The sequence below is a fragment of the Euprymna scolopes genome, chromosome 19, assembly GCF_053919585.1.
Source record: "Euprymna scolopes isolate OS-2025 chromosome 19, ASM5391958v1, whole genome shotgun sequence".
In the NCBI taxonomy this organism is placed as follows: domain Eukaryota; kingdom Metazoa; phylum Mollusca; class Cephalopoda; order Sepiida; family Sepiolidae; genus Euprymna; species Euprymna scolopes.
The window spans coordinates 45091446-45116123 of record NC_136500.1 but is presented as its reverse complement, the minus strand read 5'-3'; the positions used below and the strand labels follow the sequence as shown (position 1 = coordinate 45116123).

At 30.7% G+C, this 24678-nt stretch overlaps 1 long non-coding RNA gene across 1 annotated transcript in view; it reads left to right on the top strand.

Moving 5' to 3' along the window:
• LOC145303546 (uncharacterized) overlaps positions 1-14895 on the top strand; it is a 36190-nt gene extending 21295 nt beyond the window's left edge. The window contains exon 2 of the long non-coding RNA XR_013873733.1: positions 14655-14895. This is a non-coding gene — a long non-coding RNA (uncharacterized LOC145303546). The remainder of the gene's footprint in view (positions 1-14654) is intronic.
• Positions 14896-24678: the final 9783 nt, after the last annotated feature.

Below are 24678 nucleotides of genomic sequence, written 5' to 3'. Positions count from 1 at the left end.
CAAGGTGGGGCCTCACCATCGGATATAGTTTTAGGTCATATCCAGGACTATTTTATGACTGGGCAATGCCAGGCAGCCTGCTAGTATATATATATATATATATATATATATATATATATATATATATATATATATATATATATATATGGGGCCTCTTGTGATTTTGATATTTCCTGTGAACTTCTTCCTCTGGAGGAAGCCAGCATAGTCTACCTAGAGCTAATACCACACAAGGTATTACCGATTTTTTTTTTTCTTCAAACCATAAACAGATATTCACAAAATTGGTATTTTAATCTTATGAAAAAAATGTTTTGTAAAAATCGGCAATAAATTTTTTGGAAAGAAACAGACAATCTTCAATCAAGGAGTGGTAGGTGAAATGTTGAATTTAAAAAAAAAATTCTTTTCAATGTAATTTGCAACAATAAATCATTCGATTCATTTCAAAAATCGTTTTGTTTTCTTACAAAATTTAAATGTTTGCTATTTGGTTAAAAATGAACCATCTGTCTTAATCTATTTTAATTAAGAATATATTTCTGTTAGCTATTTTCAAATTTATTTTTACAAATATCTGTCTTCATTTTTTCTTTCATCTATAAAAGAAAAAAAAAAAAAGGAGGATGTTTCATACCAAATTTGGTTCTGTAAAATGGTTTTAGAGTCCATGATTAACCAACATGCAGATGGGTCAAAAATGTTTTATTCTCATTTAGATAGTTACATTCTAAGATGTCTAAAACTTGATTCTATGTAAGATCAACACTCAAGGAGTTTTGATATTGTAACCTCACCGACAGGCTGCCGACCCCAAACGTTATGTGTCATGGCATTTTCCTTCATCTTCTAGTTTTGGCCGTATTGCCATTTTCTCACTGGCAACTGTTGATGAGGATGCATGGGTCCACAAGTATAAAAATAAAATAAAACAAACACAAGAAAAACACAGACGCCAATGCTTCATGTTTGTTAGACTATGTGTGTGTGTGTGTGTGTGTGTGTGTTTTCTACATGCTAGAACTAACATCTACGACCTGTTGAGGCTGAGTGCGTCTGTTGCCGTCAGTTCATCTTCCCATTTCCTTCATGAATCTCCAAGTGATCAACTGTCCTCGGCCGTATCCAAAATCGAATTGTTCACCTCAGTATTCAGGCCTCAATTAACTAAACGTCCGACTACACCCCATCAAGTGTTGTTCCTATTGTTCGATCATTAGTTCATTATTCAATCCTTTTGCTATCGCCATTCATCACACTATAATTTAAACCCTATCCTTATTTCTCTTTGTCTGCGTTAAGAACAAATTTCTATCCATTGTCTATTTATAAGTCTTTTTTATTACTTACTAAACCTACTTCATTTTCATTTGATATTTTCCTATCTCATCAGCACTAAACAGCCCCAGTCAAACATAGTCACAATATAATCTAACCAAAAAAGAAAAACATTTTTTAAATGATTAAAACACTTTTGTTTCAGACAATTTTTTTTTCAATCTGAAAAAAAAAAAAAAAAAAAAACTCAATTGCTTTTGGTTACTTACGATAATTTAGAAGCAAATTGCTTAGCAAAATGAAGAGAGATTTTGATTGGTTCTCAGGATGGCTTAACAAAAGTATGACAACTGTGGCTTATAGGCTTGATTTAGTTCCATGAAAGTACTTACCTAAAAATAAAAAGCAAGAAAATGTAATAATTTTATGTAGTGTTTTTCACTTTGTTTATCATGGCGATTTAATCAAGCAAACGTACATGTTCAACATCAATTTAACTTTAATAAAAGAAAGAGCTGCATGTATCAGGATAGTTATTTATACAATTGGTATTTCTTTGTGATTCTGTTAAATTCTTCGCTTGGCACAGATTACATTCGTCCATTTGGGATGGTTCCCTCAACCCCTTCGACAGTCAAACATATACAGAGAAAAAAAACTTCAGTTGTTCTTAAATGCTTGTGGCATAAATCACTTGCTTTGTATTGTTTATTAAATTGTTAGGAGAAAGTACAGACTAGTTAGAAAAACACCCTCTCCCCCATATGTTAAGAAATGGGTTTCAAAAAAGTTATCTGCATAAGTACTATTGTTTTTTTCTTTTTTGTTTTAACATCTTTATTTTATTTTTTGTACTAGCATTTCAGCCCGGCGTTGCCCGGGTGTTTGGAGGTGTATGCTGAGCAAAAAAAAAAATAAATAAATAAATACGGTCAATTTTTTTAACTTTGACCCCTATTATGACTCCTTAACATTTATTGTTTTGGGCTCAAATAAAGTTATTAAGTTAGAGCCATGTCCAAGGAACCTATATAAAAAATTTCAAGTGTTTAGACCCAAAATTGGTAGAGGAGTTTGGTAGAGTTCTCAAAGGTCAAATCGTTGAACTTTGACCCCTTAACAGCCAAATTTCTGGCCGAAAACTGATTACAAAGATTTTCCCAAATCTAAATACCCTGTATATCAAATTTCGAGTCTGTAGATTAAAAATTGACAGAGTTATTGCGTGGGAAAATGTACACAGACACAGACACACGTTCACTTTTATATATATAATAGACTACCATGAGTGCCCGGCGATGCCTGGGTGTTTGGAGGTGTATGCTGAGCAAAAAAAAGAAAAAAACAAAAAGAAAAAAAAAAACGGTCAATTTTTTTTTTAACTTTTACCCCTATTATGACCCCTTAACATTTATTGTTTTGGGCTCAAATCAAGTTATTAAGTTAGATCCATGTCCAAGGAACCTATATCTAAAATTTCAAGTGTTTAGACCCAAAATTGTCGGAGGAGTTTGGTAGAGTTCTTAAAGGTCAAATCGTTGAACTTTGACCCCTTAACAGCCAAATTTCTGACCGAAAACTGATCACAAAGATTTTCCCAAATCTCAGTACCCTGCATATCAAATTTCGAGTCTGTAGACTTAAAATTGACAGAGATATTGCGTAGAGAAATGTACACAGACAGACACAGACATGTTCACTTTTATAGATATATAGATAGATTGGCATTGTTTAAGTTAACGCTGTGATTATTTAAAATGATTTATTTCCGGTTGGTGCAAACTGTTCTGATTTACATTGAATGGCCAGAAAAAGTCCCTTCTGGTTAATGTTTACCGGATTTAAAATAAGCAAACGAACTTGAATAATAGTATATTTTTTGATCTGGACAACATTAATCAGAAAGGACTTTTTTATGGCATATATGTGAAGCAGAATGATTCACACAAACCGGAACTTTTTAATAAGAGATTTATTTATTTTTTCATACAATAATTTGGGACACTATAAGATTCGTACCTTAACAATTTACCAATGGGAATTTGTTCAAAAAATTATTCAGTTAAAGAAATCACCCAAGAAGCAAGTCACTGAACTTGAACCATATCAATGATAATACCTACAATTTTCGCTTTGAGGTTATTTCTTTCAAAAGCTATCCAATCTAATTCTGGTATTTCTGGCTTTAGTGGAACCTTACCACTGTTGGACAATTAAATGAATCAATGGAAACAAGATTTTCATCATACCTAAATGATAAAAACTTTCTACTTTCTTAGATCCAAGATTCAAATTTAAATTATAAAAGACTGACATGGGAAACACTAAGAATTGGATTCTACATCTACTTTCTACTAATGATAATGAAGCAGAATCAGTAGGGTACATTTCTCCAAGTTTTGTTGAGAGTCAAGATCAAAGTGAAATTAAAACTGTATCTCTTTCAAACTTGTTTGATGAATTAGCTTTAAGCCTACAGTGGTAACAAATCATAAATAATTGTAAAAAAGAAACTATATTTTTCAAACCAATAAAATATGCCCAAATTTTCCTAAATTTGTATATATAGTGCCCTGGTTTGGGATGAATTTTGCTAAGGGTTTTTATGCTTGGTTGTCTCCCCTGTGGTCTTTTCAGACCACTAATTTATATATATATATATATATATATATATATATATATATATACTAGCATGGATACCCGACGTTACCTGGATGGACATGAAATTGGTTTGGGTAGAGCTGCTATAATAAGGATATTAAGCAACGCCCCCCTCTCCGGAAAAGAACGGAAGAAGTAGGTGACAATTTAGCCCCCCCCCCCACCACCAAAAAAAAAAAAAATGAATCAAAACAACTTTTGTTTCAATAAAAATAGTGAGTGCCTGAAATGCAAAAGAACCTGAAATGCAAAAGAGGGAAAAGAAGGGAAAAGGGTAAGTGGCAAACGATTTTGTCAACCGTACCATGACGACTTACGATGTTATGACCCTAAAAAAATAATGTTTATAAACATAAACGTGTACGTGACTTGCAAAAAAAAAATGGCGTGCAAGAAATAGTCCAGTTGACCACCACAGAATTAATCATTTTTTCTAATTTTAAGATATTATGCGCCTATGGGATCGCTCTTTCAGATGGTACTGGTTTCGACTCGGTCTGATGCGGCTGACGAAAGTTTTTAGCAGATATACGAACATATGCACACAAACCAACGTTTGAGATTTAGATAATAGATAAGACACAGGGGAATTAATTCTAAACCTGTTCCTTAAAAAAAATTCATGTCGGTAATAATAATTCAAGATAAATTTAATATATTATCAACTTTAAGTTACAATCTCAAATAGAACACTTAAAACAATTTTCTCGCTATAAACAGTAACTAACATACAGCTATTTAGTAAAATCGATTTTTCTTAATGTAATATGCAATATATATATATATATATATATATATATATATATATATATATATATATATATATATAATCAAAGATGGTGCAAATATCATTAAAAAAAAACCTACAATTGTAACTACTGTTTGGATTTTTTTCAGATTTATGTACTCATGCCCATATTCTTTTTATTTTCTTTTAAAGTTAATGAGTTCTTATTCTTCTGATTAGTCTGTGTGTGTGTTATTTTCTGTGCCGCACTTACATCCGGGTCATTTAATTGTTATGTACTTCCATTTCTTGTCATAAATAATTTTATCAAGAATTCTTCATAAGATTGGGTTTTGGTTTCGATTATAGCTGATGGCACTCCAGTAATCTATTTTTTTTTATAAATAATTTTATCAAGAATTCTTCATAAGTTTTGGTTTCGATTACGGCTGAAGGAACTCAAGTTATATATATATATATATATATATATATATATATATATATATATATATTTTTTTTTTTCATAAGTTTTTATTTCGGTTTCGATTCAAACTAATGCACCCAAGTCATGTGGATATATATTTTTTTATTTTTGAAATCGCAACTTTATAATATAAAAAAGCGATAGAAAATTAACTTTATAATAATATTTACGAAATCTGCAAGAATTAAAATATCATATTTAAGCATAATGACTGGGCTTTGTCGGGCGTTCTTGCTAGCTTAGATAAATACTTTTGCAATTTTAACAAAAAATCTACAATAATATCAGGGCGTGTCCATTTACACTGAACATCTACAGAATGCCAACATCAATATATTACATATGAATGAGTCCCCTGTGAAATTTACACAGGTTCCGCTAGTATATACATTATACATGTATATACATATATACAGATTATATACAAACATGTATACATACATAAGTACACACATATATATAAACATATATATATACACACGACCACAGTGTATTTAACAGGCATATTTTTATTTAGCCAAACGTTTTTAAATAACATGGTATTTTTGCTTGATTAGATTTTCTTTTATTTTGTCAATTTTTGAATAATTTATTTATTATTTCCGTCAAAATGGTATATATGTGTTCAGGCGGTTTTTTGTTCCATTTTTCGTTTTTTTTTTTTTTTTTTTTTTTTTTTTTTTTTTGTGAGCATTTTCCATTGGATACATCAAATTATCATTAGTCTTGGGTGTCTTTTACTGTCGTGATTTTTTTTTTTTTTTTTTGAGAATATTCCACACTTCATCCGCGTGAGGTTATCCATTGAGCATTGTCAAAGTAAATACCGAAAACAGATACATGAAATAATTGTGTGTATGTGTGTGTGTGTGTGTGTGTGTGTAGGAAAAATAGAAAGAAAAAATGATTGAAGAAAGCTTTATCCCCTTTACATGGACATTACGTAACAATGTCGATCACTGTTGTTAACACCACCACCACCACCACCACCCCAATAACCAGCATCCTCATCATATCTTCTGACTGGTTGTTATAGTAACTACATCTGGGAAACCAGACAGACACACCATATCATGAATGCTAATGAGAAATGTGCGGAGAACACAGATCAATATAGTATAATTCTGGTTGATTATAATATTCCTACATAAGTTTGAAGGAGGAGGAAGCAAATGATGAGGATGAGTAACCGGCAAAAAAAAAAAAAAAAAAGGAAAAAAAAAAGAAAAAGAAAAAAAAAGAAAGACATCACCATAGCAACTAAGACCGTCTGGTTGCTATTAGTTACAATGGAGATAAAAACAAGACAGCTGACTGGATATGACAAGTTAACTATATCTTTCAAATGATTATATTGTCATTTGCTTGGAAAGTAAAGCTTAGAGAAGGTTATGGATCAGAGGTTAATACAATTTATTTCAACTTTAAAAAAAGTTTTCTTTTGTGTTTTTTATACTGAAGCAAATTCAACTCGAAAGTAAAATACAGAGTAAAAGAATAACAATAATTACTAGCAGAATCCGAGGAAATTCCATGGTGCTTTTTATGTCAATCTGTATAATTTTCACTGTTGCAAGGTTTATGATTATGTAATTGGCTAATGGAGAGAAAAAAAAAAGGTGAAATTAAGATGGACTTCCCAATCTGATTCCCCAAAGTTTCTCTGGCTGGATTGATTATAATGTGTGTGTGTGTGTGTGTGTGTGTGTGTGTACGGAGAGAGAGAGATTTAAAAAATATATAGATAGATAAATAGATTATATATATATATATATATATATATATATATATATATATATATAGAGAGAGAGAGAGAGAGAGAGAGAGAGAGAGATAAAAAAAGAAAAAAGTTTTACAGGGGAATATTTTACGTTGCATCTTTATGTGTGTATGTATATATATCTCTATCTTTACTATTATATAAAAGTCAATGTGTGTGTGTGTGTGTGTGTGTGTGTGTGTGTGTGTGTGTGTGTGTGTGTGTGTGTGTGTGTGTGTGTGAGAGAGAGTTCCTTCCTCATAGGTTTCGAAATGGCTAAGCCTATCTTTTGCAAATTTCACAGAAAGCTAATTTATATGTCTGGCAGTGTTCTTAGATACGTTTTGTCCAGAAATTCATCCGATAAGTATCAAAATTGAAACAAAATCCGATCTAAAAAATAGTCCTTCTCTCTTATAGATAAAAAAGAAGAATTTTTACAGGGGAATAGCCCAGATGTACCTCACCATTATATTTTAATTTTTTCTTATTAATGAGTTCAATTTACGATAAAAGAAGAGGTACCATTTAAAATCGATGCAAATCATTTCTTTGTTTGCATATTTTAAAACTAAACATTAATCAGAATGACTTTTCCAGGGCATTCATCGTCAAGCCCAAATATTAGCTGATCTGATATTGTAAACAAACACAGACAGAATTTGATGAACGAAATTATCGTTATCGTTTTTTATTTTTTTTGTGAATTAGTTCACCGGGCAAATTATTCTTCATAATATATAATATTCAATAGAGGATTGATTCTATAATAATACATGCGTAATCTGCATAAATTAAAATATCATATTTAAGCTTATTGTATGACCGGGCAACGTCAGATGCCCAGCTAGTATATATATATATATATATATATATATATTTTCATACTATCTCTTCTGAAGCTAAAATTGCAGAGCGGCACTAGGAGCCTCAAATGATTGGATTTTTTTTATGGACCATTCTTTTATAGGTTTTTAGCTGATTAAAATAGTTATAAGGGTTCAAAAAGGAGTCAAACTTGAAAAAATTATTATACATTTTGTACATTCCTCTTAGTTTATTTTTTTTAATCAGTTTGTATGCATATCACGTTAGTACAGTGGTAACATCACCAGCTTTGAATGCTACAGTTTTGTTTTCGGTTTCGATTCTAACTGATGGCACCCAAATACATTTTTTTTTACTTTTGAAATCACGACTCCATAATAATATATATGAAATCTGGACAAATTCAAATATCATATTTAAACATATTTTACAATCGGGCAAAGCCGGGCATCCCCCTGCTAGAATATATATAATTTTTTATTATTTCGACCAGATTCTCCAAACTACTGTTCTCATCTTGAGTGTTATTATCACATTTTAGTCGATGTTATCTCCAACTTTCTTTAGGTGTATCTTGTCAAATTCGGGAATCTGCAAAAAAATATCTAACGGAGCTCTTTATTTAATCTACAGGGTCAGAATGCTGTAATTCTGTCAGCCATGACTGGGTAGAAAGCTTTAAGTAATTTGCAATTGTATTTTAAGTGTTAACCACACTGAGGATTGAACCTTCAACCTCCAGAAGAGTGTAACATACATCTGAATTTTACCAACTACTTTATTATTCAATACCACGTGGAGTCAGAGTTTACAGTAATTGAAACGTGAAAATAACACTCAAGATGAGAACAGTAGTCTGAATAATCAAAATACAAGAATACACACATATATATATATATATATATATATATATATATATATGAACAAATGATTAATAAAACATGTTAAAAGACATCTTGAAAAAGAGTTAAAAACATATTTAATTTTAAAAAGGAAGCACAAGATAAGTGGATAGTCCTTAATCCGCGGAGTTTCGAAGAAATACTCTCCTTCTCATCAGAGGGCAGGAATTAGCAAAATGCGGGATCGGATTTTGCATGTAAAAGTATTTAGTAAAACTACAAGTAAGTCACAGATCTTACTTGGTTAAAAAAAGGGTGAGGTAAGGGGAGTAGGAAGTAAAAGAAAAATGATAAAAAGATTTCACATGAATGGATAGTCCGGTGAAGGGTAAAAAATCCAAGAATGGTAAAATCCAAACACGGTAGAATTAAAAATTTCCAATCCAACAGGTAAGTTCCAAATGGTCCAAAATGATCCAAAAGGCAGAATTCCTTGGAAAAAATCACAAATCGAATGAGTTCCAAATCATTAAAAGAAAAGTTCAAATGTGCACAGAAAAAGCACTGGAGAGAATATTTAAAAACACATCTGCCAAGGCCGAAGGAATCAAGGCTATCCACTTATCTTGTGCTTCCTTTTTAAAATTAAATATGTTTTTAACTCTTTTTCAAGATGTCTTTTAACATATTTTATTAATCATTTGTTCATATTATAAGCTCTATTTCCTTTTCGGTTTTATTGAGCTTTTACATATGGTTGAGATTACTTTACTTGTAAATATTAACTCTTTAATATTTATAATATATTTTAAGTTTACCATTTTGATTACCTTGGTAAACTTATTGCAATTTATATATATATATATATATATATATAATCAAAGATGGTGCAAGTATTATTATAATAAAAAAACACAATTGTAACTACTGTTTGGATTTTTTTTCAGATTTATGTACTCATGCCCATATTCATTTTATTTTCTTTTAAAGTTAATGAGTTCTTATTCTTCTGATTAGTCTGAGTTGAAAATATTCAAAATTTTACATAATAGTTATATGATTGTTTCTGTGCTACGAAATAGGTGCTGTCAAGAATTGAACACTGAAGGAAATAAGCAATTAAGCTGAACAACATCTTGGAATTTGGAATGTAGACTTTTTGTCATTTATTTTTTATTTTTTTATTTTACTTTTGTTAGTTTGAAGAGATAAAGGGGCCAACACTTGATTCTGTTTCAATTTAAATTTATATCCGAGGGCTCTTTTAAGAATAAACACTGTTTCCTTTATGGCTGCTATATGTATTTCCTTGCAGCTTGGTCTTCCAATGATGCTTCTAAGTATTTCTGAAGGTTCTTTTTTATTAGGCAGTTGCTCCTATCGCAACCGGTTAGTATATACTTTGTAGTTATACCTAACATACATCGAGCTTCATAAATAAAAAGATTGGTACAAATAAAGGGTGAAATATAATTGAATAAGCATTTTTTCCCCATAAACATATATGTGTAAACATATATATATGTGTAAACACTATAAAGATCAGTTAAGGACTCATATAAAAATGCAGTCTTAATGCAAGCCCACTCAAAGACATCTGGTTACCGGCTCTGTCAACAAGCGCTCAAGGAATGCATAATCACAAATTGGACTCTGCAACAATATGGGAAACCATTGGTAGTGAATGCAAGATTCTCATTATTAGACATGATTCATAAATCAATACCAAAGGTTGTATTTTCTTTTTAAATAAATAAAAAAGAGGCTTCCCTTTTTTCTGTTGTTCTTGGCCTTCGGGCCGGGGTCAAAGATACTGCAAGCAAAGACCATATGTGGGGGAAATCCCACATATAAGACCTTGGTCAATGTAGGGGCAACCCTTCATACCAATTGTCACTATCCAGCTCCCCTACTCCCCGGGGAGTTGGTCCCCATTTCCCCTTCATTCCTCACATTCAAAAATCGGCCTTGTGCCTAATTTGCTCGGTGGGGGAGCAAATAAATACCCTGTTGTTCTTGGCCTTTGGGCCAGGATCAAAGTGTAGTATCTGTTCTGCAGATGCTGCACTTAAGATAATTTGTACCAGTCAATGGAGGGGGAACCCTCTATACTGGGACAATTATTATTTTTGGTAACCAGAGTGCCCCCTTTTTGCCTACTTTTAGGGGAGCTGGTTTTTACCCCACATTAAAAACGGCCTTGTGCCTAATTTGCTTTGGTGGGGAAGCAAATAAATACAATAAATCAATACCAAAGGTGTTACGGCAAAATTCAATACTTGGCAAAAACAAATAAACATTTATATATATGTATATGCAGAGACCCGATAGATTTTTTTAAACCGTTAAGAGTTATTACATTGCTTTTCAATATAATCCCCACCGACAAAGATGACCATCTTACGGCAGGTACAAAATGAGTCGTTTGTTTTAGTGATCATGTTTATCTATAAGCGGCAAACGCCACCATGAAGGTAACCTTTAAAGTAGACCTTGTTGTGGGTATGCTTGTTGGTCTTGACCTCAATGATGGCTCAGTTCTGTGTCGGAGCAAAACCATACTGGAAGATATATATAGGAATCCGGCAGCAATCCTATCCATCTGGAGCTTCAACTATATTCCTCATCAACTCCTGGTATTTTGTTTACTTTTTGCCAAGTGTCGGATTTTGCTGCAAAACAACCTGTATATTTTAATATAGTGTTAGGTATGTATATATGCTTATATATTTGTGTTGTGGGGTAAATGTTGAAAGGAATAATGAGAAGACTCGAAAACAATGAAATGAATAATATATTAACAGACATAAAGGCAAGTACGTTAGCTGAGTGGGAAACTCCACTCGACTGAAGGACAAGTTATGACTCTCTCCCTTTGAGTCTTTGGTCCAGACTGACTGGAAAACAGAACCTGCTTACCAGAAATGACAACAGGAATAGTCCATCGTTAGAATCTGTAGGAGTGCCACCCGAACAATTTGCATACAAGGATTCACTCCTAAACAGATTGTGAATTTTGGAACACAGTTGCAAGTAGTAAGGACGAACTATATTTAGTTTAATTCAGTTTTCTACAAATGGAATAAAGAGGGCGTGGAAAACCTTTGTAAAAATTTAGATACCTCTGATTTTTATGAAATTTTAAAAATAAGCATGAGACATCAGTTAAAATAAATATTTCAGATTTGAATTAAATTTTATCCATAGTCATTAGACACTATTTAGCAAGATTCACTGAAATTAAGTTTTTTTTTTGCCCCTTTTGCATAAATTAAATTAAATTGAACATAGCCCATATTATCCAATCTTATTCCTAGCATCTGTGTTGCAAAATTCATGATAACCGATTAATTAGCTTACAAAAAAAAAAAAAAAAAAAAAAATGGCTCCCCCTCAAATGCTATGCCATGTTATACACTACATAGAACATTGCAAATAAAATTGTCCCAAACAACAAAGTGTAAAATGGATGCTGAACTTCAGCCAATGAAAATCTTTTCAGCAACCCCACTTCCTGTATTTAAGTCCTCCATGATAGATCTGGTTACTTCTCCCAGAGCATAACAACTTGATAGAACTAAATGTCAGCCTCTTTTTTAACACCACCACCATCACCATCACAACCACCACCGCCGCCATCATTGTCGTCGACGTCGTTATATTCTATGGCAATTTCCTTCTTTATGAATCAGCTCTTTTGAAATAAATTTATGTGAAAGCTGTTTCCACACACACACACACGCACGCACACACACACACACACCAATAAAAATAATAATAATAATAATGTGATCTCTTGGGTCAACCATTAAGTTCAGATTAGATTGTTTATATGTAGAAAAGTGAGTTAATAAGTCAGGTAGAGATAAAAATAAAAAAGACATAACATAAAATACAAAACTAGTCTCTGTCTCGACAGATTAGATAATATTACTTCTTCTGGTGATATTTCCTTTTGTTTATAATGGACTATTCCAATCTTTTCATTCTTTCATTTTATCTAAGCAGAGAGAGAGAGAGAGAGAGAGAGAGAGAGAGAGAGAGAGAGACGGAGTGAGAGTGATAAAAATAAGAGCAGAGATAGGTTCAAACAACATGCAGTGAGAAAGGGTGAAAATGATAGATAGTAACTTCGTAACTTGATGAATTAATTACAAATTGCAGCAAATTAGAACATGGATTTTTTTTATTTCAAACATAATTTAATCACAAAAACGAAGATTTTAACATGTATTTTGTGCAATTAAAATAAATACAAAAAAACTTACAGGAACAAAAGTTGATTAACAAAATTTTATAATAATAATAATAATAATAATAATAATAATAAGATACCTAACCAGATAAACTGAACCTCTAATAACAGTCACACAAGATAATACAATTAGAACTAACTACATCAAAGCAAAGATCGACAAGATACAAAAAAATAAACCACATAAGTGAATGCAGCAAGCTAATCCAAAAAGAATATAAAAACAGACATGACCAGATGGGGAAAGAAGTACACTAAGAATTATGCAAATAACTGGGCTTTGAACACCAAGCAGTATTTGAAAGCAGAAACTCATAAGATATGGACGTACAAACAGATAAACCCATCCAAGCAAGGAGACACGATGCCATAATAGTTAACAAGAAGGAAAAGTCTTGCTAGATCATAAATTTGGCCGTTTCATTAGTCCAAAAGGTGAATATCAAAGAGACTGAAAAGTAAAGCAAATACTGAACTGGCTAGAGAGCTGAAAAGAATAAGGAAGATGAAAAAGTCAAGATAACACCAATAATCGTAGAAGCACTAGGAACAATCCCGAAAAAAAAAAAAGAATGGGAGAAATGGGAATCGGAAGGATGACTGGGAAGATACAACAGATAGCAATGAAAAAGGCTGAATATTAAGGAATATCCTTGAATGTGGAGACTAAAAACATGAAAATAGCAATGGAAGTGAAACAGAAAAATGGAGAAACGTCACATGGAACCAAGGAAATTGAAACTGTATACTTGTACATTATCTCCATCCCCCCCCCCCAAAAAAAAAACTGTGGAAGCCAGCATTAACTGAAACCACACCAAATAGTACAAAAGGGTCGAGGAGGATAGAAAGACAAAAGAAAGAAAGCACCAAACAGACTCCCATTGGATGAGTGAGAAAAAGAACTAGAACCTTGGAGAGGTTTATTGCTACCCAAATTCCAGTGATGACTAATGATCATTGCCAGCAAGAAGTCAATGGCAAGCAGCTGTTGCGATGATGCATATTCATTTACAAGGTCACTATAAGAGGCAAAGAGTACTAGTATGACATAACCTGAAGGGCAGTTCAGCTCCCCAAGGAAGGGAGCAAAAACTTAAAATTCACTTTATTAAATATGGTGTGCCCAGACGACAGCAAAAATCCCTGCTGAGAGAAAATCAGAATATAATAAATGATTGTGTTATATTCATCTTGGGTTTATCCGTCAACAACAATGTCACTTTAAAGGTTGAGCGAAAACATATGCGGTGAACTGGTGCAAATCATGTGAATCCATATATTGGAGAATGAATGTTTACACCTCAAAGACAGTCATCTGACCTAGAGATCACGAGTGTGACCCCAAAAGTTTGATAAACAGCTCGCAACCTTTCCAGGTGCGATTGTGGGGAATTCTAAAAAGGGACCAATCTAAACATGGAGAAGTGATGCTGTCATGGTTGATTGGTTGGGGGAAAACACCCCACGCTACCCTGCTACGCACTATTTAATCATGTGCAAAGCCGAAAAAAGAATTATTCATTCAGTCAGACAGTGATTCAGTTGAGAGTGATCGCTTACCCCTCATCTCCACGACGCCCTATATCACTAACACCGCACTATTAATAAATAAAGAAAGAAAGGGAAAGGCCTAAAGGCTAATTGTCGACTATATGAACTCAATATTTGTGAATTGTATATATATATATATATATATCTGTTTGTTTGAAAATTTTTCAGTAGACTAGCAGAAGCTGAGTTGGTTTTCTTTCCTCTGTACATCGAGTGCCTTCCTACCAGAAAGTGAATTGTGAATTATTGTTTCTTTTCTTTAACAGGCGACTGACCAACGAGACAACATATCAGCCCTGACGCAAGAGAAACTAATAAGCACTGACCATGAATGAAAGATTGACCAACGCAACTAATGGGCCCTACTGCATGGAAAAGGTCACATCTGATCATTGTTGATCAGAATAGTAACTCCGATGAGATCCAGAGGTCACACTAGAAATCTGGGAAAACTTGTTGTTACCCATATTACAGGTAACACTACTGATTGTTGTCAGTGAGCAATTTCTGATGATGACATGTGAGAACTCTTTGTGAGTAATAATAATAAACATTGAATCTGTTTAAGAAAATATTTTATAAATATACAGGGTGACCCAAAAAAACGGGGCCCCAACTCTAATTAGGCCCTGTTTCTTAGTGTTTTGTCTGAATGAAATGAAACTTTGGTCATAACTAGTTTATTATATTCAAAACATCACATCAAAACACTAAGGTCTTTAGCCTTTTTTTTCTCCGTTCTACAGCATATGTTCTAGATGGCCTCCATTTAGCTTTTCTTTTTTTTGGGGGGGCCACCCTGTATATATATATATATATATATATATATATATATACACACACACACATGTATATATATATTTATTTTTGCTAAATTTTAAACTTGAATCTATTGTCATTCCTACCATTTTTTCGTTTATTTATATATATATATATATATATATATATATATATATATATATATATATATATATATATATATATAAAAATAAAATCACTGTAATCAGGTCAAATAACTTTTTCATACGACTTTACTTTTGCTTAATCTCCTAACCAAGATAGTGCCCATATGAAAAATGTAGCCAATGAAATAACACCCGACACCACTGCATACAAATAACATCTTTTATTGATCAATAAGATTGAGTGCCCCCACCCCCGATCAGAGTAACATGAGATCATAGAAAGCAGGTGACTGATGTAATACGGAAGCCATCAGGAATAATTCTGGTCATGATTTTGTATTTCGTCGTGCCGAGCAGATCCTTCTGAATATAATGGTCAGAACAATTACCCAGTATGGGCACTGCTCGGACAGAAAGAAACTGCAATCTACTGTCTGTACAATTGCAAAGAAAGCTGTGGCAATACATGAAACACTTTTGTTTTTCATACATAGAGAAAACTTCACAGTTTATAGGATTATTTGATATTGGAGATATTCATAATTGTACCCTATTTCAAAAGAGGGGAGCTAAAACATATGAGAAATATTTGGAAGCAAGTTACCTCTTGCTGTTATTTCAAATCATCTGAAACCATAGCAGCAAATTTTAGTCTCCTCTCCATCAAGGTCAGAGGTTTTGAGGAAATTATATATATATATATATATATATATATATATCATATAAAGCTGTGTGTGTGTGTGTGTGTGTGTGTGTGTGTGTCTCTGGTCACGAATAGGCCACTTTCGTGGCTTTCGGGCCAAGATCAAAGTGTAGTATCTGTTCCAACAGATACTGCAAGCAAAGACCCTACGTGGGGGCGACCTCACAGATAAGACCTTGGTCAATGTAGGGGCAACCCTTCATACTAATTGTCACTATCCAGCTCCCCTACTCCCCGGGGAGTTGGTCCTCATTTCCCCTTCACTCCTCACATTAAAAATCGGCCTTGTGCCTAATTTGCTCGGTGGGGGAGCAAATAAATACCGTGTCTGGTCACGAATAGGTTCCTATAAGTTTGACTATTTTAAAAACCTGATTACATATAATGATAGAAGATGTATCGAGATAGGAATGGGTATGTTTGATCTGGCAGAACGGGGGTTCATTAAAATTTTGGGGTCTGTGTTCGCGCCTGGTTTAAGAAGGTTTTTTAATGTAGATCCACAGAATATTGTGATAAGTGTTTCAGTGTGAACAGGTATGGTATAATAAATTATGGGGTTTATGTATTTTATTTTTACTTTCATCATATTTTGCTTTGGTTTTGATGCCCCCAAATTCGAAGCTATCTCTTTACAACCCTTCCTTTTCATAACCTATCATGCTTTCATAAGTCAGAGTCCATTTTCTGTAGGCTGTTTTTGAACCCAGTCAACGACGGGTACTTTTGCTAGTATATATATATATATATATATATATATATATATATATATAGAGAGAGAGAGAGAGAGAGAGAGAGAGAGAGACAGACAGACAGACAGACAGACAGACAGACAGACAGTGATGCTGACAGCTACACATCCTACGTCAGTGACGTATAAAGATCTAAGGTAGCAGTCAAATCTTACTCAGGATGCAATGATTTTTTTAGTTTTTAAATAAAAACAAAAGAAAAACGGTACAAGAAATATGGATGTGGGTTTTTGTTTAACTTCCATTTCTTTTTCTTTCTTTTTTTTCACAATTATTTCAAACTAACTATAAGGGTAGACACCCTAACATACCTACAGATTTCTTTGTAACTAGTCTATTTAATTTTATGTCAAGGATCAAGGAAATAAATGTACTGGCTCTACATACTGTTGGTTAAAAACAAGGATTCTCATCTCAAAATCTTATTTTCCCTTTCACCGCGAAACACCAAGAGCAGCTTCGTAGGCACAATCATTCTTTGGAAAGTAAATTCTTAAATTCTGATCAAGTGATGATTTTATTCACATTTATTCATCTTAATATATATTTTTGATATTTCTTCATACATAAATCGAATAAGGATCATTTTCTAATTTATTACATTTTTAAATATTCGTTTTTCTTCTCATCCTCTTTTATATAAATGAAAATCTTTCTTGACATCTTAGAGTGAGACTCATTAATTGAAGAGTCCGAAGTTATCAACAGGAAACATCAAAAAGAAAAAAAAAGAGTTTATGCTTTCTATATTTGTTGTGGACATAGATCACTTGTTGAATATCCGGTTTGTACAATTGAAGCTAAATATTAAGTATTTGTTGCAGAGGAGAGGGGGTATTGAATTATCAAGGCACCAGTAGCTGAGCAGAACATAAACATCACATTCTTCCCTCTCTCTCTAAAAAAAAAATAAAATAAAATAAAAAATTAAAATATAAAGCAGTAATCTACAAACACAACACGTGTTTCAAGGTACTACATCTCGTCAGCCAGCGTAGCTTGACTGTTTTAAGATTCGAACCTCAGATCATATGCATTATGGTCGCGTGCGTTATCCGTTACACCACAAAATCCTAGATGACGGTGTGTGTTATTTTTATCACCTTTAAACTTATGTCGACGTTTTGAATAATACAGTTAATAGCATCTCCAACCTTGGAGATAATAAAAAAAAATTTCCTTAGAAAAAAAAACGCCCATATTTTTTTCTTTTTTGGCGTAAACAAATAAACAAATATTATTTATTTATCATTTTACTTACTAAACAGTATTCTACAAACACCTGTTTACAGGTATTACCTCTCGTCAGCGAAGCTTGACAATTCTAGGATTCGGACCTCAGACCATATGTATTATAGTCGCGTGTGTTAAACATTGCGGCACAATATATTTTGCTTCATTATACTTTAGTCAAAGTTCTCAGAAATCAAGGGGGAGGCCTTTCATGAGGCTAACACATGATTTCTATATCAGATATTTATATATATCAGATGCATATATATATCAGATACACATATATATATATATCAGATACATATATACATATCAGATACATAAATATGTATATATATCAGATACATATATACATATCAGATACATATATATATATCAGATACGTATATATATATATATCAGATACATATATATATATATATATATATCAGATACATATATATATATCAGATACGTATATATATATATATCAGATACATATATATATAAGATACATATATATATAAGATACACATATATATATCTATATAAGATACATATATATATATAAGATATATATTTAAGATACATATATATATATCAGATACATATATATATATATCAGATACATATATATATATATATATCAGATACATATATATATATAAGATACATACATATATAAGATACATACATATATAAGATACATACATATATATCAGATACATATATATATATATCAGATACATATATATATAAGATACATATATATATATATAAGATACATTAATAAATATATCAGATACATATATATATATATCCGATACACATATATATATATCAGATACATATATATATATCAGATACATATATATATATATCAGATACATATATATATTATCAGATACATAAATATATATATATATATATCAGATACATATATATATATATCAGATATATATATATATATATTTCAGATACATATATATATATCAGATACATATATATATATCAGATACATATATATATATATCAGATACATATATATATATATCAGATACATATATATATATATCAGATACATATATATATATATCAGATACATATATATATATATCAGATACATATATATATATATCAGATACATATATATATATATCAGATACATATATATATATATCAGATACATATATATATATATATATATATCAGATACATATATATATATATATCAGATACATATATATATATATATCAGATACATATATATATATATCAGATACATATATATATATATATCAGATACATATATATATATATCAGATACATATATATATATATATCAGATACATATATATATATATCAGATACATATATATATATATCAGATACATATATATATATATCAGATACATATATATATATATATATCAGATACATATATATATATATATATCAGATACATATATATATATCAGATACATATATATATATCAGATATATATATATATATATCAGATACATATATATATATCAGATATATATATATATATATATCAGATACATATATATCAGATACATATATATATATATATATTTCAGATATATATATCAGATACATATATATATATCAGATACATATATATATATATATATATCAGATACATATATATATACGATACATATATATATATATATCAGATACACATATATATCAGATACACATATATATCAGATACACACACATATATATATATATATATATATATATATACGATACATATATATATATCAGATACACACACACACATATATATATATATCAGATACACATATTTATATATCAGATACATATATATATATATATCAGATACATATATATATCAGATACATATATATATATCAGATACAGATACATATATATATATCAGATACAGATACATATATATATATATCAGATACAGATACATATATATATATATCAGATACAGATACATATACATATATATATATCAGATACAGATACATATATATATATCAGATACAGATACATATATATATATCAGATACAGATACATATATATATATATCAGATACAGATACATATATATCAGATACAGATACATATATATATCAGATGCAGATACATATATATATATATCAGATGCAGATACATATATATATATATCAGATACATAAATATATATCAGATACATATATATATATATCAGATACATATATATATATATCAGATACATATATATATATCAGATACATATATATATATATCAGATACATATATATATATCAGATACATATATATATATCAGATACATATTTATATATAAATATATCAGATATATATATATCAGATACACATATATATATCAGATACACACATATATATATATATATATCAGATACATATATATATATATCAGATACATATATATATATATCAGATACATATATATATATATCAGATACATATATATATATCAGATACATATATATATATATATATATATATATCAGATACATATATATATATATCAGATACATATATATATATCAGATACATACATATATATATATATATATCAGATACATATATATATATATATCAGATACATATATATATATATATCAGATACATATATATATATATCAGATACATATATATATATCAGATACATATATATATATCAGATACATATATATATATATATCAGATACATATATATATATATATCAGATACATATATATATATATATCAGATACATATATATATATATCAGATACATATATATATATATCAGATACATATATATATATATCAGATACATATATATATATCAGATACATATATATATATCAGATATATATATATATATATCAGATATATATATATATATATCAGATATATATATATATATCAGATATATATATATATATATCAGATATATATATATATATATCAGATATATATATATATATATATCAGATATATATATATATATATCAGATATATATATATATATATATATATATATATATCAGATATATATATATATATATATCAGATATATATATATATATATCAGATATATATATATATATATATATATCAGATATATATCAGATATATATATATATATATATATATATATCAGATATATATATATATATATATATCAGATATATATATATATATATATCAGATATATATATATATATATATCAGATATATATATATATATATATATATATCAGATATATATATATATATCAGATATATATATATATATATATATATATATATATCAGATATATATATATATATCAGATATATATATATATATATTAGATACATATATATATCAGATATATATATATATCAGATATATATATCTATATAATACTAAAACTCTATGGATCTTGTATGTTTGCAATCAGATTTCCGGTTTTCAACATCCGGTTGCGCATGCGTAAATAGCAACGTCTTCAATCCGTTATTCCAATTTCGGAATTTTTATATCGCTTTTAATACAAACAATTTCATTTAATTTGATCAAATAGTTTTTTGTTTTTTTTTAGCGACTAAAAACATTCAACTTCGTAAAGTCTGTCGCAGTTTCAAAAAAACTTCTCCCTTTTAAAAAACAAAAGTAAACAAACAAGAAAAACAACACTCATTATTAATAGAAGCAGCGGCGGTGAAAGAAAACACCTCTCACTTTCACTCTCATAGATTTCAACACTCCTACTCCCTCTGTTTTCGTTACGTACGCGAGAAATAGTTACGTGTATGTGTGAGAGAGAGAAAAAGGGAGCGATGTAAAACTGGATAGAGTTATCCCCCTTAACTAATGCAGACCTTTTTACTAGAGGGCGTTATTACAAAAAAATTTCTTTTTCTTCTTCCCATGTTTTTTAAAGTCGTTTGCTTACATTTCCAAACGGAAAGCTGAATCGGTAAATGCACACATTTCTATTACATTAAATAGTGTTTTCCTTTGTTGTTTTTAAACAGCAAATACTTGAATCATATGTTTTATACATATTAAATCCATTTTTTAAATCCAATATATTTTTTAAATCCAATATTTTAAATTCATCAGAAGTTTTTACACAAAAACGGAAAGCCGCATTGCTAAATGCACACGTTTCTATTACATTAAATAGTGTTTCCTTTTGTTGTTTTTTTAACAACAAATACTTGAATCATATGTTTTACACATATTACATCCATTTTTTAACACATTTAATATTTTAAATTTTTCAGAAGTTGTTACACAAAGCTGTAACAAATTATTTTACATTCTTTGTAGAACTTTACTAATATGTCACACAACCAAATAAAAAGTAAAAAACCCAAAATCAACGACGAAACCAATGTGGATCAGCAACAAGCTGGTCCCTCTGGCATGCCACAACTTACTGAAACTGAACAACAAAGACGAACTGGACTGATTCCTTCTAGAGAAACGTATAAACTTCAAAGAGCTTCTGAAACAAGTGAACAAAGAGAAATTCGCTTGAAAAAACAAAGGGAAAAAGATTATAGATATCGAAATTTAGAAACGCCGCAGCGAAGAGAATACCGACTGAGCATGCAAAGAATGCGAACACAAGAGACAAGAAATAATGAAACAACAGAGAGGAGAGAAGAGAGACTGAACAGGCAGAGAATTAGAGCTGAGCAAAGACGAGCTAGCGAGACAGCACAACAAAGAGAAGAGAGACTGAGTAGCCAAAGAATAAGAGATGAACGAAACCGAGGTGACGAGAATGTTGTGGAAATAAACAACATACTTGCTTTGCGAAATAGTCAATATAATTTACAGCGCAGAGCAAACTTACAGGGAAATGTTGGAAATTTGAATAAGCTATGTTCTCATTGTAAAGCAAAACTTTTTGTTGGAGAAACTGCACATTTTTGTTGCATGAATGGCAAGGTTAGATTGCCAAAGTTGCACAAGTTGCCACATGAACTCTATTATTTGTATGCTGATCAAGGTGAAGAAGCTCGCCACTTCAGAAGACACCTGAGACAATATAATAGCCTGTTTCAAATGACATCTTTTGGTTGCAAAGAAATCAAGCCACAACACGGATGGAATCCATCTATAGTTATTCAAGGGCAGATTCATCACTATATTGGATCATTATTACCTGAGCCAGACAATCAAGCTCAGTTTATTCAGATATACTTTCTTGACAAAGAATATAGTATTGATGTTCGGATGAATATGTACCCGAACATTGAGTTACGTCGGAATATCATAGAAAATATTGAGTATATTCTAAGACGTGCTAATATCTATGTGACTGCATTTCAACAAACTAAGGACATGATATACAACATACCTAATGCAGTTATTGTTATAGATCCTACGAGGAAACCGATTAATGAGTATGAAAGGCGATACAATAATCAGATTTTTAATGAAGTAGGAATTATTATTCAAAATAACAATGAACAGCAAACAACATCACGCCACATAATATTGAGAGAAAAAGGTGGTCAGCTTCAAACAATATCGGAATATCATCGATCATATGATCCACTACAGTATGTACTGTTTTTCCCTGATGGTGAGGATGGCTGGCATCCCGAGATGACAATGACAAATAACCGGAAATTAACTGCTATGCGTTATTATGCCTACCGCATTATGATCCGTGATGATGAATTTAACCAAATATTAAGAGGTGGGAGATTGTTTCAGCAGTATGTTGTGGATATGGCAGGAAAAATTGAAGTAGATCGTTTGAACTACATTAGATTGAATCAATCCTCTCTTAGATCTACAACATACAGAGGTTTTGTCGATGCGTTACATGATAATGATGATCTTAGTAACATAGGCAGAAAAGTTATTTTGTCATCAACATTTGTTGGTGGTCCACGATATATGATGGAAAGATGTCAAGATGCTATGATGTATGTTAGAAAATATGGGACTGCAACTTACTTCATCACAATGACATGCAATCCAAATTGGCCTGAGATTAAGGATAATCTCATTGAGAACCAATTTCCTCACGATCGACCAGACATAATTGCAAGAATTTTTGATTTAAAAAGAAAACTTTTCATTAAATATTTAACAGGAACACAAGGTCTGTTGGGTAATTGTATTGCCTACGTTATAAGTGTTGAATACCAGAAAAGAGGTTTACCACACCTACATTGCCTGCTATGGATGGAAGAAGAATCTAAACCCAGACCCCAGAATTATGATGATTTTGTTCAAGCTGAAATACCAAATAAAGTCGAACATCCAGAAGAACATGAATTGGTATTGACGCATATGATACATGGACCAAACTGCAACAGTACATCTCTGTGCTGGAAAAATGAGAGCTGTTCAAAGAGGTACCCAAAACCATATAGTGATGAAACAAGATGTGGATATGATTCCTACCCTATTTATAGGCGAAGGTCACCAGAAATGGGAGGTCATCAAGGCTATAAAGAAGGTAGAAATGAACCTATAACTTCCAAATGGGTTGTACCTTACAACATGACTCTCTTGAAGTTATTTAATTGTCACTTAAATGTAGAAATATGCACTTCTGTAAAATCCATTAAATATGTAATTAAATATACATTAAAGGGAAGCGATCAGGCAGTTTTCAGTGTAAGCAAAGACGAAATTAAGCAATACTTGACAGGAAGATATATTGGACCATCAGAAGCAGTTTCGATGA